We start from the raw sequence: 21,732 nt of genomic DNA, 5'->3' as shown, positions 1-21,732 counted from the left end.
GAGCTAACTGAAAATCTCAGTTCTCCAATAAGGATATTTAGCTTTTAATATTGGCCATTTGTGAGAAGTTAAAAAAAAAACAGCCAGACAACTGTAAACTAATAGATGTAGTTTGGTCCATAAGATATTAACTACTTGAATGCTGACCTACTACTTGTCATAGAAAATCTCTATTAAATGTAATTTACTTCTAGTGTGCAATGGTTACTAAAATTATACTGCCAACCCTATAAGGTCATTAAACTAACCATATAGTAATGGTAATAGTTATGCCATCCATTTTTTCTGAGACAGAATATTATTTACATCACCAACCCACTCAGTGATGTAAATATTACTTAGATGTCTTCTCTAAAAGAAACCAATCATTGGAAATCTTTAGAAGCTCTGAAGTTTTAAACATACACTTAGGTTTTTGATACAGATCCCTTTCATACCTGTTTTATGAAGTTTTAGTCTTTTATATGGTTTAATTAACCACTTTGAGTGCTGTTTTAGTAGAAATAGAATATGTAAACTTTCTAAATAAATAACAGTGCACTGCTCAGTTCCAATGAACTTAGAAGATATAATTCTGCTTGGGATTCCTCTATAAATGCACTACTTACTTGGTCATATATTCAGACCATCAAAATTAACACAGAAATGTTTTTATAAAAACATGGCACCGAATTCTTATTACAAAATTATCTCAATGTCTGCTGCATACAGGCAAGCCTTAATATATTAATTGGCAACACTAAAAGCCCACAAAAAGGTGCATTTCCAGCATTTTAGCACTCTCCGCCACCAGAAAGATCTTCCTTCTTCCTTGTGATATCTCATGGCCTTTCTGTAGCATTGCTCCTGCACCTGGACCTTGGCTTTTTGTGCTTCAAGGAGGGCTTGGAGAGGGGAGGACTTTCATGACTTCAAACATGGACATTAATCAAGTTTTTATCTTCTTACATAATCCTGCCTTTGATGTCATTGGACTGAAGCCTCTCAGAATAGACAGAGAAAGCTGTGAAAAGAAGCCCAGTTAATTTATACATTTAAGTACTGCTGTTCTAATTCGCTTGTGTAGCACTTTCATTGTTTTCTGCTTTGCATCTTAAAGGCAGGCTTACACCCAGCACTCACGGATGGCCTCTCTGAACAAATAATTGAAATTCAGAAGTAGTGGAATATAGTTAAACAATGCCAGGGTTGGAGGTGTGAGGTCAGACATAATCCCAGTGGCATTATTAATGTCTAGGATATTCTTTTCCTTTGACCTGGAGTAGGTGTATTTGCCTTACATTTGCTTTATAGTAACGATGAGCTATGTGAACAAGAGACCAAGCATAGAGTGTTAGTATTTCTCTTCTTCCACATTTTTCCATACCTAAATTCTTCAAATCTTTATCTTACTTGCTGAGCAATTATAAGGAAAATTATGAGTAAGAGCATTCTGCAGCTTGGAAGATATTTACAAAAGAAAAGTAATTATGGGATGCTTACAAGATTTACCCCTGCTAAATTTCTCCCTAGTATTTTAGAGTTATGATGTAAGTAATGCTGAATGGACTCACACAGGAGGAAAAGAAGTCATTATACTAAGCTATGAAATGGGCTTGTGTAGAAAAAGTAAAATTCAAAAGGGAAAAATCACAAGTAGGAGAAATCATAAGCAGAGCCCATTTGTCCTTTTAATTTGTTAAAATAAAGTATTCTGTTTATGCAGTTGGCAAAATAAAAAAAAATAGGTAGAAAATTGCTTTCTACTGGGAAAGAAAGTTCTTTAAAAGTATATATTTATGTTTACCCTGAACTAGAGCAGTGATGTACTGGTGCAGAAAGGGAGAAATTTAAAAAAAAACAGGAAGAAATTTTACTTGTAAAGGCTTTTTTGCTAAAGGCAACATTTGTTTTTCTGGATTAGGTTGGTTTTCTGTATTGCTTGTATTTAGAGTAAATGGCGTTTCCTCCAGTTGGTAAATTCTGCAGGAGAATAAGAAAATAAAGATAATGAGTACAAAAATGTGAGGATAAGTGAGAGACCTCCATGTTAGAGAGAGGTGTTTTTTTTAAATTGTTGTCCACCTTCTTGAGAACATGATATGAAGAAGCATGGAAAAGTTTTATACTAGTACATGGCAAGTCATCAGTGCTGAATCGGATAAAGCATTCATGCTGAATTGGATAAAGCATGCTAAAAAGCCCATTGATAGCAGCGAAGAAATGTTATTTTTCTCCAACCATTGCACCAGCTGGTTCATATCTATCTCAGCTGTTTAAGATACCTCGACATCTTCTGACTTCTAAATCTGAATCCTCATTGGGTGAAAAACAGAGCATCAGCTGTGACACCTTTGCAAACTCCCCCCCCCCTTATAAAGTAGCTCAAATACACTTTGTTTGGGATGCCAGCTGTAATACAGGTGAAGCAGAAGTAATGTTTCTTAATCATCTTGACCCAGTTACAATGACAGATATTGACAGAATTCTTAGCATCGGTAAAAGCCACTACCTGTACACTGGACCCTTGCCCATCTTGGCTACTAAAATCTTGTAAATACCACATAAAAGGGCCTTTGATGTCTATCCTAAATCAGTCACTAACTCAAGGCACCTTCTCTCAGCCTCTCAAAGAGGTGCGTATCTGCCCACTACTTAAAAAAACATCCTTTCTGGTCAAAGTGGTTGAGAGAGCTATTGGACCCTACACTGAGCCATCCTCAGTGTGGGAATTATCTTGTGGGCTTCCACAGCGTGCAACTTTATCCCTTGGGTTATTCAACTTCTATGTAAAGCCTTTAGAAGAAATAATTTATAACTATGGACTTGGATGCCATCGATATGCAGATGATACCCAGTTCTAGATGGAAGTGATACTCATTGGAAAAGTTGAGATCTTGAAGGATGTATGTTTCTGACCTTTGGTGGGGTCCAGTTGACCCTGGCTGATTTCATGAAAAGCCTAGGGACTATATTGAATCCAGCATTGCTGCTAGAGAAGCAAATAAATGCAGTGGCAAAAAAGGTCTTCTCCTAACTTAGACTGGACTAGAAGATGGCCCCCTACCTTGACATGACTGATCTGGCCACATGAATTCATGCCATGGTAACATCGAGACTGTTGTAATACACTCTACATAGGTCTCCCCTCAAAGTCAACTCAGAGGCTCCAGCTGGTGCAAAATGCTGCAGCTCGTTTACTTTCAGGAGCTAGGTGAAGCATGCATATCACTTCCATTCTGCAGTCACTCCATTGGCTGCCCACCAATTACTGGTCTCAGTTCAAGGACATGACTGTTACGTTCAAAGCCCTTCATGGTCTTGGCCTCTCCTATCTGTATGACTGCCTCTCCCCCTATGTTCCAACATGGCAGCTTCATTCATCTAAACAGGGCCTTCTGCATATACCACCCTGAAGTTGGGTTAAATCAACAACTGCTCATACATGTACTTGAGAAGATCAGGAAAGCTCCCAGTCTCCTGGCTTTCCACAAACTATGTAAGACTGAATTATTCAGGAGGGCTTTTTACCCAGATTAAAGGGATATGTTATAAAAAATAGCTCAAAGAGATACCTTGGTAAGTGACAGAGACTGCACACTAGACTATCAGGTACTATCTTCTGGTGTAGATATGTTCCTACAGGGTAGTTTGACATTGCTAAAGATGTCATGTTAGTTGCTTATGCTTTAATTCAGAAAAGTTTTGTCTACGTTTCGGCTTTATGCTACTTTTCAAATTTACAGCTACCATACTCCATTGTATTCTGTTTTTCATTGAAAGTCCCAACTGCTGATCATATTGTATTTTTGCTATGAGTGTCCTAGGTATTGAATGTCCTAGTTATTGATTATATTATAATATAACATAAATTGCAGTATGTAATTTGCCTTGCATCTCAGTGAGAAAGGTGAAAGAACAACAACAATAAATTTGTTTCCACTTGTGCAAGGTACAGTGCACAACTGATCTTGGATTTCTGGAGGTGAACCTACTAGCTTCTTCATTCTCCAAATAGCTCCCAAGGTACAATATGGAAGAGGGAGGAGATTGTCACTCAAGATCTTACGGATTTATGTCATTGTGCATATGGGCAACTAGGACGGGACTGGGAGATGTTGCACTTGATTGTTGGCAACCTCTTCCACAAGTAGAAGTATGCTAAGTAGATTTCTTTCTCTGTTTACGCATTGCCGCATCTAACCTATAGGTAGTATTGATAGCAGGACATACATATCAGCCTGCATTTGGTAGAATATAACGTTCTTTCCATAATGTCCAGTTTATGTCTCACCCTGTTGGTGCAGAGTGAGAATGCTGCCTTCCCTGTGAAGATAAGGAAGCTACTACCACCAAATTGGGAAGCAGTTGGATACAGAGGAAGAGGGCCTATTCATCCTGCACTTGATACTTGTTTTCCAGATGCCTTGAGGTGGGAAATACCATGCATCCTTTGTAACCTTAAGACTGCCAAAATGGAAAGGGCAACTGGAAAGGTGACCCAGTTGGGGTCATGACTAGTCAAAGCATCACTACATCTATTTTCACACAGAAAAGTAGAGAATAATGGTGATGGTGGATAGGAGCAGCAAGAGAAATGGGCACAGAAAAATGGGCAACAGATAGCAGTAGGCAGGCATTACACAAGACACAAGGCTGGAGAAAGAAAGATATTGCTCTGGGCTTCTAAATCTGATTTGTGCTGTTTTGAGTCTAATCATAAGCCATTGTGCATGTGCGTGCTAATCCATTATGGAATTTATCACATATTTTTGTAACTTTAGTTCTTCAATCTGGAGATAAAATGTATTTGAGAGGTTACAATATATTTATTTATATCGTTCTCTCCAATATTTCTCTCCAATGAGGACCCAACATGGTTTACAATATCTTCGCTCAACCATTTTATCCTCACAACAACTCTTTGAGGTAGGCTAGGCTGAGAGAGTGACTGGCCCAAGGAGCACCCAGCAAGCTTCCACTGTAAAGTAGGGATTCAAACCAGAGACTCCGAGATCCTAGTCTGACATGCTAACCATTACACCACGCTGGCTCTTGTATATCTTTCACATATTTCTCCTATCATTTGCCATGATTTGTGGCAATCATAGGACATTTAGTCAAATATTATACAATTTATATTATGGTGATTACTTGCTAGACTAGAAAAAGAAATGGGCATTACTTTTTATAGGGTTCTTTATAGATTTAAAATTTCAAGAGCATGTTATCCAAAGCAGGGCTAACTCACACATCCTTGCCTTTGCTTTCCAAGTAGCTATAATTTTTAATATACAGATACGTGCCATTTTTTCTTGCTCTCCAGTGGGAGGTTAACAAACTTGGTCCCTGCTTTATGTTTATTAAAGGTTAATGTTTTTGATAGGATTCCCAGGAGAAACATTGCTGGTTTCTACAGCTAGTCATAAAAACAAATATTGAATAAAAACAGCCATCCATGAGTCACCAAGTCTGGATTGCTACTGGTATTCTGTCTGCCAGTCTTCTATAATTTATTGCTCTGCAGCCAACTCCCAATCCATCCTTTATGTGCCCTTGCACATGTACAATCATTTTTACTTTAGTTCATGAATATTAAATTGATGTGATGGGTTGAAACACACTCCACATGTAACCTTTGCTATAAAGATCTGTGCTGGTGTTACAGTCTTATTGATCCATCTGAATCTTTTGGTTATTACTGGACCCGAGGCAGTATTTTGTAGGATTTGGCTGGTGTTGCAGAACTTCTCTTGATGTTTTCTAGTAAGGAGGTCCCAGAGCATAAGAGCTGGCCATCTCTTTCCAGGACCTTCTCTGTAGTAAACGGCAGAATTTCATCTTATCCCCAGTTTAATGTATATCTAAGCTACAGCAAAAGAACTTGGTACAATAAACAATAGTAGCTGGTTTGAAGGTGACTCCCAATCATAATTGATTTAAGTTCTGTTTCTAAAGCTAATGTCCCTGACTGATGTAACTATTATATAACCACACATATACTGCTCTGAGATCTCTTTAGAGAAAAGGTTTAACCATAATCCAGTTATTAGAAATCTGATAATTTGAAGGAATATCAAAACAGTTGTCAAATTCCTCAAGGAGGTAATATCGTGACTTTGGACACAATCAGCAGGCTCTTCTCAGAAGAACTAGACAATGTCATAAATATGATAAAGGGTGACTCTCAAAAGGGCAGACCCATTAAATCAGTGGTGGAGACGGCTGAAAGAAATAACTTGTAAGTACCTCTTACACTCTTAAACATATGACCCTAAGTACCAATGAGAAAATATCATTAAAATGCACAATATGAAATCTTTTCTTAGTTACAAAGAATGTTTATTTCATATTTAGGATAGATTTTGGTATTGCATACAATCTGTTATTTGTTATAATGAAAATCTAGAGGAAGAAGATACTGGGTTTGGAATTACAAAGATAATTAAAACATTTATTCACAAGAAAAGTTAACTGCTTTAAAAAGAATACTTTTGTAATTCTTTAAAGGATTTCCTTCCTTGCTTACATGGTGATGCACCATTATGTATTAACTGCAATGCTTATCTTCAGAATGAGGAAAACCACATAGAGTTAATGACTGGAAATCTGGATAATTTTTCTTAATGAAAAATGTGCTTGATTTTTTTGGTGTCAGTATCAGGTTTACATTTTAAAATACTTTGCAAATATTTGGCCAAATTTTGATTTAAAATCATAGTCTGATAACCCTAATTATTGGCATTTTGTTGAGAATAGAATACACGGAATTACAGAACAGATCAAGTGTTATAAAAATGAATGTTCTTCTGAAACTCAAGGTAAGTGCAGGCTTCAGAGGGGACTTCTCAAGAATCAGAGCTGTGAATCACTATAACTACTCTGCTAAGGTTGCCAACCTCCAGGTGGGGCCTGGAGATCTCCCAGAATTACAGTGATCTCCAGATTACAGAGATTAGTTCTCCTGGAGAAAATGGTGACTTTGGAGGGTGGACACTCCAGTTTTACACCCTACTGAAATTATTTCACTTCCTAAACTCTGCTTTCCCCAAATCTGCTGTAGTCTTCCAACCCAGAGTTGGCAACCTTAATTCTGCCCAAGCCACAAGGTGCTTTGCTTTCAGTTAATATATGCATGTGTTCTTGCTATAACATAACACTATAATCTGAAATGCATTCATCTGCATTTCTGTGATAAAATTTGGTGTGTGAGACGTCTAGGTAAAATAAGAAGACTTGAAAGAGTTGTTAAACATAGATCTTGAAAATGAGGGGTTTAATACTTAGTTTGGTTGTTTTACCATTGGCACAATAAGGATTACCCTGTACCACTGTTTTTTGTGTTTGTTTAAGTAGTTGTAAAACAGGACTATTTATGGAAAGTGGTAATCAAATTGCTGAAATGCTTCATTTCTACTAGACACACAACTACGGGTTATCCAAAAGAACATATAGGTTTCTACAGCGCGTCATGGGTAAAATACATTTAAAACTTTTAAAATCAATGTTACATTTTAAAACCTTGTTAAATATGAATGTTCAAATGAATAAAATATCACTTCAATAAATCACCCTGTTTTTGTGAACTATGACTTAAAATAGAAGTTTGCGTTTGTTCCCGATAGGTGAATGGCAATGGAATTCAAGATAAGGTATTAATCATAATTAGAGTGACTGTGACAGGTCTCCAGCAACAAATTCTTAACAATGAGAAATAATGCTTATCCATAATGAACTGCTTAATACATTAATTTCCTCATTAAAATGGGCCTTGTTCTAATAGGTTCAAGACAAAGTTGATATAAGTTTATATTTGTGTTCTGTATTTTTATCAATTTCCATTTAAGTGGTATATTATTCAGAAAATTAAATAAACCATTAAAACATATAATGATATGTATATATTCATATAGTTAATTCCCCAAGCAATATTACAGTTATAAGTTGTCAGTGTGCATATTAATTCATCATAGTGACTAAGTCATGTTCATTTATTTTCTAGTAGCCCTCAGAAAAACACATTCAAAAACACATGCTGCCCTTCTTTGAAAGTGCAAGAAGGCCAAGTAGGATATTCCAATTGGCTCCCTGCTGTTTTTCAGGACTTGAAAATTACTAATTACTGATCTAAGTGACTTAATATGTTTGTATGCATGACTATTTATGAATAATGCTAACTGCCTCATAAAATAATACTTTGTACCACTAATTACTTTGCATGTATAAAACAAAAATAAATAAACATAGAAATAAATAAAAATAAAACAGAAAAGCTCATTTTTAAAATTTTGTTTTAGGATGACTAATGCATATATGTATGCATTCATATTCAATGATGACTCAATGATTTGCAGCTGAATGTTTGAACCTCCATTAAAAAATATTGGCAAGACCTGACACAAAATGTGGAAAGAAGAAATTCCTCCAATTTCCTCTTTCTGTTGTAGCTCTTGTCCCACATCCTGTTCTGTTCTTGAGGGCCTCCTTACGCTCTGAATTTGCTGGGGGGGGGAATTGTTCTCTAGATTGAGGCCAATGTTGTATTAAAGGTACAACCCTAACTATAATATTTGATCTTCAAAAGCTATTTCATGCATTGTCACAGTAATTGAGTGATGAAAATATATATTTGAACTCATTCTAAGATTGTAAGTTCACAGGTTGTAGATATTCATAAATATTTAAAGTACAACTCAATCATTTCCTTCCTTCACAAACTCAGACATGTCATATGCATAAGGATAATGATGTGTCACTGGGGACCAACATCAAGATAATCCACACGACTTCCTATGCTGAAGCTGAAGCCATTTTGATCATTTCTCATGAGGATGTATATTCTTCATAATGATGGGTTTCTCTAGTCTCCTTCTCTTCCTTTTGCAAACCATTCACTCACTTGTTGTACAGTGACTTCCATGGCTGCTGTCCTACTCATAATGTATTTAATAGTAATGCTACATAAAGAAGTACCCATGCTCCACTGCAAGTGGGGCAAGTGCTAGCAAACCACTAGGGTTAAATGGTAGTAGTAAAATGAAAGTGAATGGAACTGATAGCCTAGAGAAAAATCAAGCAGAACATATAGGACAGTAATCTACATGCATATATACACTGGAAATGCATAAACATTGACAGTGCAACCCCAGGGAAGAGGAGGTGCATAGGAAGCCATTCATCTGCTACACTGACATATCACAGGGATATGCTGACATAACCTAAAGATATGTCAGCGGAGCACCAGAACTCTGATGCCCCCTGTCAGAGCAGCCCTGGTACAGTCCTCTGAGCCAAGAAAGAGAGGTAGATCTGGGGCTTGGCAAGCAACGCCAGCCCAGGAACCCCCCATGGCAGCAGTTCAGTTACACCTGCAAAACCCATGGCATAGCCCATAGATGTCCATGAAGTTCAGGAACAATGATTCCACACATAGCAGCTGTCATGCCCCCAGTGCCCTGAGGACCAGAGGAGGCTGATGAGCACCATGCCAAGCACTCATTGGACCCAGCTGAATCCCTTCTCCCCCCATGTCCAATGCCAGAACCTGGCAGCCAATATAAACCCCAGTCCACTCACAGATAGACCAGATGCCAATTGTGCAGCACAGAGTTATGTCAATCTGTGCCATGACTGTGAGCAGGGCTTTTTTTCAGCTGGAACACGGTGGAATGGAGTTCTGGAACCTCTTGAAAATGGACACATGGCTGGTGGCCCCAGCCCCTGATCTTCAGACAGAGGGGAGTTGAGGTTGCCCTCCGCGCTGCTAGTGGTGCAGAGGGCAATCTAAACTCCCCTCTGTCTGGAGATCAGGGGGCGGGGCCACCAGCCATGTGACCATTTTCGCCAAGGGCAATTTAAACTTTTAAAAACTCCCCCCTTGTTCCAGCTGACCCAAAGTGATGTCATTGGTCCTGGGAACGTGCACGCACTTTGCACACGCACATGTAGTACCAGGGGAACCACCTCCTGCAAAGAGTTGCCCCCTGTGCTGGCAACCCACTGAGTTCCACCACCTCTTTTCCCAGAAAAAAAGCTCTGACTGTGAGACTTTGCATCCCATACCACAATGGCAATTCAAACACACACTTGGGGAATGGGAAAGCGAGAGAACAACTCACCAACAGGGCATACAGGAAAGAAGTAGATGCAGAGGGCCAGCTGTCCCCTGTGGACCTGATTCACCCCACAGTAGATGCCCTTTTGCCACCGCAAGGGCACACCCTGGTGTCTCCTGCAGGCACACTGACCCAGAGTACCAGTGGCAGCAGCCCATGCAGCAATGTGTCCACATGCTGAGCAGCTGGCATTTGGATTGCTCCATGACAGTGGCAAGACTGTCTCAGCCCCTCCCCCTTAGTCCCTCTTGCCCAACAGGCATTCAAGCCTATGACAGAGTGCTGCCCCTTCCCCCCCCCCCCACCAACCAAGGACTCAAAGGAGTACACAGGCATGAGCAAACAGACTTTACTAGAACACAAATTCCACAACAGGAGACATATAGCCAAAGGGATGTGGGGGGAGGGGGGGAGGGGGTCAAGAGGAAATATGGAACAGGTTGCACAGGTGATAGCGGGAATGTCAGCTATCATCTCCCACAGCACCCTTTGGCTGGTGGTGGTCCTAGGAGGCCCCAGAACTTGCCCATGGCCACAGCAAACTGGTGTAGATGCCTCCTTATGTATTCAAGGCCTATGGGCCAGCCACCACATGGCAAGTCCATAACAGCAACCAGTAGCCCACCTCATGTTCTGCATGAGTACTTGCATTATGGTCATTGCCATCTCTAGCCACTGCTGGATGGTTGCCACACTGTCTAACCAGCCTCCATGCTGTGCAGGAATGCTAGTATGGCCATGAGTAATGTGCATGTCAAAGGAATGGGGGCATGATTGGGCCATGGTCAAGCACAAAACCGTAGCCCCACATCCTACTCAGGTCATGGGGTCTGGCCACCTGGGTAATGTGTGTGAGGTAGAGGAATCCTGCAGCTGACCTGCGGGGTGAGGTTCTTCCCAGTGCACACTTCCAAACCCTTTGCTCCCCCTTCCCTGGTCAGGCTCCATCAGCCTCACCATCAACCTCACCATTAGTGTAACGGAGTGCCCTCATTTCTTCAAGGTGTGCCCTCTGGACTGTGGGGATTGGTGAATCCCCAGGATGACTCAGTGTGTGGGGGCAATTTACTGCTGAGGGTGGACTCCATGTTCTTGGATGGGATAGAGCAGGCTGCAGGGAAGGGGAAGTTTTGCAGGGTGGAGCTGTGCTCTGGGCCAGCTCCTAGTTCTGCTGCTGGTGCAGACCCCTGAGAGGTTGGGGATGAATCACTGCCTGGCTCCAGGGTGTGGGACGTCAGAGGTCTCATCTCCTATTTCATGCTGCTGCCTTCATCCTGCTCAACAAAGGCCTATGCCTTCAAGCAGGTTGGAGGGGAGCCTGTGGGAATGGCCTGGTGCTACATGAGTCCACCCTTCCTGGTCCCTCACCTCACATTTCCCTGGGGACAAGTCCCTATGGCTTCTGCCCTGTGATTAGTTGGTTCTACCCTATCCATTTTGCCCACACTGTTATGCCCTTTTGATTTCTTGTGGGTACAATGGTGTGATTGCTGGAGACATCAGTGTGGCCATGGTCTGTGTGGATCTGCTGTTCAGGTGTTTTAATTTCCCAAAACCGAGTAAAGAGCAACTTTAAAGAAACAACAATTACTCTGAGTTGCAGTGAATATTAGTAAAGCATAAACTGCACAGGAATTACCAAATAGATTCATAAGTTTTATGTTTCACAGTATGAAGCACAGTTGCCTTTTTTAAACCAATAGAACAGGCATTTGGTCGAGCTACCTAAAGCAACTCTTAAATTCTTTCTTGGGAGCATGCTTTAGGCTGGGGTCCCAAAGTCAAAATCTGCTTTCAGAGACATTGTTGTGAAATAAAGTAGAACACAAAACACTTCACTATCTTGCCCCGGGGCTCCTAGAAGTGAATGTAAATTGGTGAAATGTGCTGTGGTGTTGTTAAAGGCAATAACACATCATTTATAAATATCTCAGGTATTTTCTGTAAATTGGAGGTCATTGCCATAAGATGTTAAGATAATAAATCGGGCTTATCAACATATTCTCCTGATACTAAGAACATAGCCTCCTGAGATCATTTGTCTCCAGTTCATTATCTTGTCTGCATTATTCAGCAGCCCTACTCATGCTCAATTGGCTTTGAATAGCTTTTAGCTGTTGAAGTCTTCTCCAATTTTGACATAATCTTTTACTTGTTCTTCAACAAGAAGTTGAGATCTACTTTAATCACTATCTAGATAATTGAACGGATGTCAGTATTCATTGTTCCTTATTTATGACTCCCCGATGCCATTGTTAAACATTCAGTATTATCTGCAGGGCTTCAAAGCAATTTTGCATTTAACTAGTATAATTTGGTATTTGTATGTGTATTAAAAATCATATATAAAATCCTATGTAATTGAGGAGAAAGAGAATGTTAGACAGATAAACTTATCCTATGTATAAAACACTATTCTTGGAAGATTCATCTACAAGTAAGAAAGGGGGAAAGTTCACCCTAGGGCTAACCACCCCCTAAATATCAAAACAGATTTTGAATAATTGCTGCACTGAAGGGACAGGGAATGTTATACCTTTACTGAATGTGAGAAAATACTGGATTTTGTAAACATTAGGAAATGTGCCCCCATATCTGAGGAGTTTAAAACTGTATTTCACCAACATTCACATATAGAAGGATTATCGGATCTGCATCTATAAGAGTTTTTCAAGTTTCCAAACAATGGAGATATTTAACCCTTAAAACTCCCATTCAAATAGAAGACAAAAATTATTAGATTGTTTTCTCTTTAGAAGGTGACTAGGATGATTTCTCCTTAAATAAATAAATAAATGTGTGCCAAGGGGCCCAGAGAGCATTGCAACATCTAAGGTGACATGTTCAGGGCCAACAAGACTAACTAGGCCCAGTTTATGGGATGAGGCTGAAGGCTGTGGCCAAAAGAGCTGTATAAGGAAAGGAAAGGAACCAGGCCCAGTTTAATTCTTGAGTTACCATCACATCAGCTTACCTGGCTCCCATCTGTCCAGCCATAAAGTGCCTTTGGGTGCTTATCTTGTTTAAGTGTACCTCAGCCCACGGTGATCAGCTAGTTGACATCTTTTAAGCATTACCATGTAACTAACAAAGAAACCTTTGATTCTAGTTTTAGTCTCCTGTCCTGACTGAAACTGCAGAATAAATTGAAATGATTATATTGTTATCGATTTAAATTGGGGAGTAAAGCATTTTTGCTCATCTAAGGCATTGTTCTGCCTTTACTTATGGAACAGGAACAGGAACAGGAACAGGAGGGGATTTTTAAGCTAATTATCTATTACAAAAGAGAGGCATTGTACCTAATTTTAAACCATGTTTTTGATGATCTCTCAGATTTGCCAATAATATGGTGACACTCTGAAACATCAACAAAGGGTTGAAAGAAACTGTGAGTGGACCTCCAAATGACCAATACTGGGTATTATAAAGGAGATCAATATTTCAGTTCTAGAGAGATAAATTCTAAGAAATAGCTAATCACATTGGAGGAGTACTATTAGAAAAAACAAAGAAACTCTTTGCTAGAATTCCTTCAAATCCATTCTTACACTTCAAACTTATATTATCCCTCATATCACCAAGAAGTTGCCCAGATGTTTTCATATTTTTCTTTACGGTTTTGAAATCTATCAGTATTTTTCCATTAAAAATTCTTTCATGACAGATTATAATAATAATAATATGTTTATTGCTTTTCCGGCCGAAGCCATAAGCCATACAAACACCAACAAAATATGAACTGTACACTTGAACATACCCAATTCACATAGACATAACTCGTCATTATCACAGATTATTTTAATTTTATTTAATATTATTTAAATTTATACCCCACCTTTCCATCCTCATCAGGGCCACCGAGGTGGTTAACAGATTAAAAACATATATAATGAAAACACATCATAAAAACCATTAAAGTCAAACAAAACTCATCATTCAAACAATTAAAATCAAAGCTAAAATACACATACAGAAACATAAAAACCACAAATAAAACATAGGGCAAGAGGGAAAAATCTTTAGCAAAAGGAACTTGTTTTAGGATCTGATTTTTTAATTGTTAAACATTACTTTTGCAAAAGAATATCTAAGTACCTCTTTTTCTTATGTAATGCTAGCAGTAGTTTAATATATAACAGTGAAGAAAATCTAAGACTAAAGCACCTGCACTGATAAAAATGCAACTGCACAAAGCGTTATCAGCTTATGAACTGAGGAGTCTTGACACTACTTGACATTCATTCTCAATTACCAAGTTCAGCTTTCACTCCTTCACTGAACAGCACTATAGAGTACCTCAGAAAATGAGTGTATACTATGCGCTCATGACAGTATAAGCGGCATGCTCCACTTCTTGGAAGAACTTGGGTCAGTTGACAGCAGAAAGACTATTCGAAATGTAATGCTCTTATTTTTCCTGATATTTATCATAGGAGAGAGCACTGAGAATGTTAGATATTTTTCACTCTGGCACAGGCTTGTGTAGCATCCCCCTTGCTGCTGTGGTAGCTGATGGTTTTCGCATGGCAGGTTCCCCCACCATTTCCCTGTCTCAGTCCCTCAGCAGTGTCTATCCCCCTATTTGTCCCCCTCCATACCACCAGGAATTTTCCGTTTGTTTGTTTTTAAGAAAAGATACTCCTTTCTTCTTACATTTCTGCAGTGAAAGGAGCTAGAGATTTACTTCTTTAAAAAAAATGAAATGTTGGAATTCAGAGAACCTGATGCACAGATTGTTGTATCATCACCATAATATAATGACATTCAACTTGACCAATTTAAAAAGCTGTCTGGTGGCAGGGGGTGGGATGGGGAGATGGTCTCCTTGGGGATAGGGAAAATGCCTTTCATATGGACAAGACTAGGAAAATCCAAACTTTTCTGCCCACACAGTAGCCATCCGGGCTTTACTGTGATTTCCCCCAAAACTTTACAGCAAAGCAGGTTTGGGAAAGACTGAAGAAAAGCTGGAAAACCCTGGGAGGTGCAGGAATGCACCACAATGCTGTGGGGAAAACAACCTGCTTCCCAATATCATCAAACCCAGGTCCAACAGAAAAAATAGCCTTGCTTTTTCACAACTCTCTCAGTTACCAGTACTGTTCCTTTCAGAGCATCTAATTAGAGATAAGTATGTGGATAGAATCAAACAATTTTCATTCACAAAGTAGGCCGTTTTCACACTGTCTATAAATCGCGGGAGACTCACGCAAGGCTGCTGGCTTCCTCCCGCGATTTTTAACACCATCCATTTACAAAACGCCATAAATCACTGTTTGTGGTGTTTTGTAAACAGATGGCGTCAAAAATCGTGCGAGAAAGCTGGCAGCCTTCCATGAGTCTCGTGCGATTTATAGACAGTGTGAAAACGGCCAAGGTACTGATTTAGAGAATGACAGTTAAATCCAGTGTTGCATAGGAATATGTAATATTTTGCATCTAAATATCTTGGGTTTTATTTCTGCTTGTTAATATGGGGTTTTAAAATATTTGTTAACCTGGGTTTAAATGCAGGACTTTGAGGAAAGAAGGAGGGGGGACTGGATGGGTGAATGGAGTCTGCTTTGATTGGACAGTAACTGCATCCTAGGGGCAGACTCAACTGCAATTTTTAGTAAGAGTTTTCAATCTGTCTTTGAGTGTCTCAGAGATAGAATTCTCGCTAAATCAGGCAAACTGCGTGGAGACATGAGAACCTAATTCTGTCCAAGTCAGGCAAACTGAATGTATACCTAGGGGAGTCTGCATATATCTGAGAAAAGATTAATCTATCTAGGCCATACAAGCTGTGTGGAAAGGCCTAAGTGAATCTATGTTTGTGTGGATGAGAAGAAAGTTTATTCTATTAATAAAGATCTGTGTGGAAAATTAATTTGTGTGACAGTGAGTATACCTTTAAGAAGATACAATTATTTTTGAAACCACCAAGATTAAGAATCATTCTGAAATCAATATATTTGCCCAGACTCTGTGACCATCACACTTAAGTTCTTATAAATGCATTCTACTTTTGTTTAAGCAAGAAAGGTCTTTTTTCTTTCACAACTACCCTCATGCGCTGACCATTCTGTTAAACTACCCTCTATAACAAGCCTTCCAAATCAACAGTTAACCTGAGAATGTCTAAGTTGAAAGCCTTTGTTGGCAGCATAAACCATTTGAGGGAGTCAGGGAGGTAGCAATACAAAGGTCACATAACCTCAAAAGGAAAGGTGTTCTCAAGGTAAAATCTTGGGTAAAGTAGGGAACAGCTGAAGCTCTGTGTGAGTGGAAATAAAAAAGAGTGTTGGATGTGACCAGAACCCTCCTGAGGTATAAGTTTAAAGTAAAGTGAGGGGGAGCTGGATTAAAGGTCCAAAGGCAAAGATTTAATAAGGTTTATAACATCTGAAAACAAACGGCAAAAATAAATTATTAACAAACTAGGTACTGATTTAGAGAATGATAGTTCTCTTAGAATAATTAAGCACAAAATACCTGCTATTGTGACATATCCGTGAACACAAGGGGAAAGAGTGCACACATGTAGACTTGTTTCAGACTGTCACATGAACACCTGAGGTTAGAGCAAATCCATGCAACCCCTCTTTCTACCATTGACATATCCATAGCCACTGATTAAGTTATGTGAATGGGGTTAATATGTTGATGCAGTGGGTAATTTCTAAAATGTGAACTTTTCCCACACAATACATGTTGAGAAGTTATAGTATCTGTCCTGAAAACAAAAGCTCCATTCCAAAATTTGTATATGTCAAGGTTGGTTGTGTTTACTTACTGAGTGGCAATCCTTTACTATTACTTCACATGTTCTTGGACTAATCCATGTTAGTAACACTATGTTGCAAGATCTCTGTCACAATGTTGGATGTTGCCTAGCAATCTCCAAGATTCATTGCTAGAGTCAAGGGAGTGAAGTGACCAGCCGTGATCAAGCATATGATGTCATGGCAGTATCAATCTGACCCATTTTCCTATGCTAAATTAACATTTATGGGCTAATCTATATCTAAAAATCAGGAAGAGATCTTTTTAATAGAAGGCTTAAACAGATGGGGGAGTTTTACTCTGGATCAACTGATATGCTTTGACAACAAGTTTTTGACATTTTCTCAGCTGAGGTCTAGATATGATTTGTCAACTTGTTCTGAATGGCAATAATTATACCTGCAATATCTCTTGGTATCTAACTATGGTCCTGCAGCATTGAATGTTTCAGAGTCTCCCCCACTTTTGGAAACTCTCATTGAATCAATGCAGAAAACAAATTCTACAATATTTGTTTATAAATATTTGATGTTGGTTAACAAATAAGATATGCAGAGTCTCAGGAATGAAGAATAGATTACCCTATTTGCCGAAGCAATTGGATATGACCTTAAGCCTTGTTCCTGCTTCTTCTATGGATTTTAAGATGCAACTTATTCAGCAAAAAAATTATGTTTAGGGTACATTGGCAGCTGAAGCGCCTTTTTAGTAACAGATTAAGTACAATGTCTAATTGCTGGTGTTGTAATACAGGACTCATCTCTTAAGCATATGCTTTGGATATATCCAGTCTTCTTCAGTGGAAGTCATTTTGTATTAGAATAATTATTTTTTGGAAATGTATATAACTATAATTAGGACTCTAATCTGGGGAGCTGGGTTTCATTCCCCACTTCTCCGCTTGAAGACAGCTTGGTGACCTTAGATCAGTCACTGCTTCTCAGAGCTCTCTCAGCCTCACCTACCTCATAGGGTGATTGTTGCAGGGATAATAACACACTTTGTAAACTGCTCTGAGTAGGCATTAAGTTGTCCTAAAGGGCAGTATATAAATCAAATGATGTTGCTGTTGTTGTTATCCTACTATATAAAAGGCAAACTGTGCTCCCGATTACTCACTTCTTATACCCGCAGAGGTGCAGTATGCAGGGATAAGAAGTGAGTCGAGGGCAAAATGGTTTGCCTTCCCACTGCTTCATCAGGGCCTCCAGAGACACAGAAAAGTCCAGTGCCCATTGCTGCCACAGATGAGCCTTCCACCGGTGCCATGGCGCCCAAGAAGCCCGCCACTACTGTGGGAAGGCTCAGCGTGGTGGCAAGGCCCTCCCAAAGTCCATAGTGGCTGGAGGGGTGGGGCTCCCCACTGCCTCCATGGGACCCTGCACAAGCCGAGCAGCGGCCAAGGGGCTGGAGAAGGAGGGAGCACTCAATCTTTTCCCTGATCCCTCCCTCGACTGATGCCACGGAGGGAGGCACGGAGAGGAGGCACTGCTAGGGCCTATTGTATTTTCCTGCAGGTGCAGGAGCACTCAGCCTGCCAGATCCCCTCCCCCCTCCACGCTCCTCGTGCCTCCAGCCACCCTGGCATGCGCAGGAACACTCAGCCTGCCTGATCCCCTCCCTCCCCTATGCTCCCCACACTTCCTCCAACCACACGGTTTGGCCATACTGAGTGGCTGGCAGATGCAGGAGCACATCAGGCTACCTGCTCCCTTCCCTCCCCCTCGCCGCGCTCCCCATGCATCCAGAAGGGTTGCCAACTCGACTGATGCCACGGAGGGAGGCACGGAGAGGAGGCACTGCTAGGGCCTATTGTATTTTCCCAAAGAATAGGCCTTATTGCTAGTTATTATATATTTGTGATTGTTTATTTGTTCTAAAAAATCAATTCTTTAAAAAAAATTCAAAGACTGGAGCTATAAACAGACGACATGGATTTTTCTACAAACCTAAAAACTGTCCCAGTTTTGCAGGATATTCTGATATCTTTTTTAAAAAGGATATATGTATTAAGAGAGTACATGCCTCAAGTCACAACGAACTTATGGCAACCTTAGCAAGGAGCTTTCAAGGCAAGTGAGAAGCAGAGGTGGTTTGCCATTGACTTCCTCTACAGAGTCTTCTTTGTTGGTTTCCCATTCAAGTACTGACCCTGCTTTGCTTCTGAGATTTGAACATATTGGGCTATACCATGCTGTCTTCCCTCCCGTATGTGTATTAAAACCCCTCAAAATAAAAGAAGCAGAACAAGAAGAGTTAAGAAATAAATGCTCCTAGTGGCCATTTTAGGCAACCACATAGCATTACTAGCCTTCATGTCATGGCTTCTTCAGTAAAAGGGGGTGGGAGGTGGCAGGGCTCTTTCCAGGGCTGTTTTGGCCTTTGAAGGTGGACTCATTGGGACCTGGCATATCAGCAACCACTGGGTGGCTTGCTACCATGTAACCTGCATAACTCACCCAGGTCTGACTGCTTTCTACTGTTCAACACTAGTCTCCCCCAAAAAACCATGTAGTGATAGATATAGTGGTATGAGTTTCAGACTATTAATAATAATAACATTTGATTTATATACTGCCCTTCAGGACAACTTAACAGCCACTCAGAGCAGTTTACAAAGTGTGTTATTATTATCCCCACAACAACAATCACCCTGTGAGGTGGGTGGGGCTGAGAGAGCTCCTAGAAGCTGTGACTGACCCAAGGTCACACAGCTGGCTTCAAGTGGAGGAGTGGGGAATCAAACCCAGTTCTCCAGATTAGAGTCCTGTGTAGACATGGGCATGAACCAGAAAAAAAAACGAACCATGGGGTTCATGGTTTGTGGGGTTTCCACAAACCACAAACCACGAATTGGCTCGGAACTGGCCCAGTTACGAACCAGTTTGTGATTTGTGGGGTTTAAATTCCCCTTTCTGACAGGGAAAGGGGCATTTAACCATTTAAAGGGCCCTTTCCAGCCGCTTGCAAGGGGCAGGTCCCTTTAAACTATCAGCAGGCAGGCTATCAGCAGGCAGGCGGGGGAATCCCCCCTTCCACCTGCCAGCTGATAGTTTAAAGGGACCTGCCAGTTGCAAGGCAGGGCTCTTTAAAGGGCCCAAACCTGAGCCCCCAGCCCCAGCCCCACTCCCCAGCCCCAGCCCCCCACTTACCTTTTCTTCTGATGCTGGGGTGGTGGCGGCCTCCTTCACTGCCCTGCAGGCCCACGCAGCAAAGGAGAAGGCCAAACAAGCCCTTTCTGCCCCTCAAATGGCCGTTTTCGGCCTCCTCCGTTGTCCTGCACCTCCAGGGAAATGGCCATTTAAACTGGCCCTTTAATATGAACCAAACGAACCAGTAGTCCAGTTCGTGGAAGTTCATGGAAACGAGCTTCCATGAACCCTGGTTCACGAACCCCAAACCAGGCTGGTTCGTGGGTTTTTTTGGTTCGTATTTAGTTTCGTGCCCATCTCTAATCCTGTGCTGTTAACCACTACACCAAACTGGCTCTTCCACTATGATTTGGGGGACCTTGGTTTAAATCCCCACTCTGCCATAAATGGGTGGCCTCAGAGCAGTCATTCACCCTCAGTATAACCTACCTCACAGGGTAGTTGTGTGAGGATAAAATGAGAGAGAGTGATGTAAGCTGCTTTAGGTCCCCATTGAGGATAAATAATAAATATAACTGAAGATACGGGCTTATAAAAGGTAGTTTGATAGATGGGAGGGAAGGAGAGAAGGAAGCAGGGTTTACTAGCAACTGGAGAGAAGGAAGCAGGGAAGAAAACAGGAAGTAGTGTGGAGAAGGGGATGCAGAGGAAAATGAGATGCCCCCTACAAGTCCTTGTCGGTTCCCTACTGTGCATATGGGACCAACGCAGTAGGCTCTGTGCAACTGGACTTGGCCCAGCCAGCACTGTAGCCTGAGTTTTCTCATGGAGAGGCTGCCAGGAGAAAGGAAAGCTGGTCAGGTGATTGGGAAGAAGAGAAGGCAAGAAAAAGGGAGAGGCTTTTTTACTAGCAACTGGAGAACATTCAGTCATTAGTTAACTACAAATTTGTAATACGTACCTGTGAGCTTGCATCATTATGAGTTCTGTTGGCAATCTCGACACTATTTATCAATCAATCCTGAAAACGTTTTATGATGACAGTCTCTGAAAACAAACAAAATTGATCAGTCTTTCATTTCTCTAGGCGTGGATGATACTACTGATGCAAGCTGAAACCACTTCTTTTTTTTGTTGATGTCAATATTCAAAGCAAATACTTGCATTTCAAAGGATAGTCTTTTGTTCTGATGGTGTGAAGTATCTCAAAAGATAAAGCATACTGTTCAGCACTTACTGCCATCTCTTGGCCACATGAAAAAATAACAGATTTTATTTTTTTATAAACCCACAAAGGTATTTTCCTCAGAACAGGATATAAACAAATTACCATGGTGAATTAAGAAAACCTACTACCTTTTCAGAGGCAGGAGAAAAAATTCTGTTTTGACGTATTATAATTTCTTCTTTCATGGACTTTTCATCTGCTAATATAAATGAACAAAAAATAATTTTTAATACTAAGATTTTTAACTCCAGCAGTTGCTATGACTGTTGGGGCAAGTTTTGAAACATGATGATGCAGGATCATATGTAGCAGTCTATGGAAACATTATCTGCCATTCATTATATATTATGCTTAATGCTACAGAAATAAATGTATTTTTGTGCTATCTTTGTTACCTTTCAACTTGGCTTAGACTGCAACCAGAGACACCTTTCTGTGTATAAACCCCATTGAATAACATGGGACTTTATTCTGAATACATCTGCTTAACATTGTTCTCTTAGCTTCTCATTTATCTTAGCCCATGTACATGAAGGTGTATATATAC

At 40.4% G+C, this 21,732-nt stretch overlaps 1 long non-coding RNA gene across 1 annotated transcript; it reads right to left on the bottom strand.

Annotated features, from left to right (window-relative positions):
- Positions 1-757: 757 nt before the first annotated feature.
- Positions 758-21,256, bottom strand: LOC129335002 (uncharacterized). The gene is made up of 3 exons (XR_008597554.1): positions 20,919-21,256; positions 1,857-1,962; positions 758-1,003 (listed from the first exon to the last, which is right to left on the bottom strand). It is a non-coding gene; the product is annotated as an uncharacterized LOC129335002 (long non-coding RNA).
- Between the last annotated feature and the right edge of the window lie 476 nt (positions 21,257-21,732).

Source organism: Eublepharis macularius, chromosome 8 (genome assembly GCF_028583425.1).
Source record: "Eublepharis macularius isolate TG4126 chromosome 8, MPM_Emac_v1.0, whole genome shotgun sequence".
Lineage (NCBI taxonomy): Eukaryota > Metazoa > Chordata > Lepidosauria > Squamata > Eublepharidae > Eublepharis > Eublepharis macularius.
Note: the sequence above shows the minus strand (reverse complement) of the source record. Positions and strands in the feature narration are given on the sequence as shown.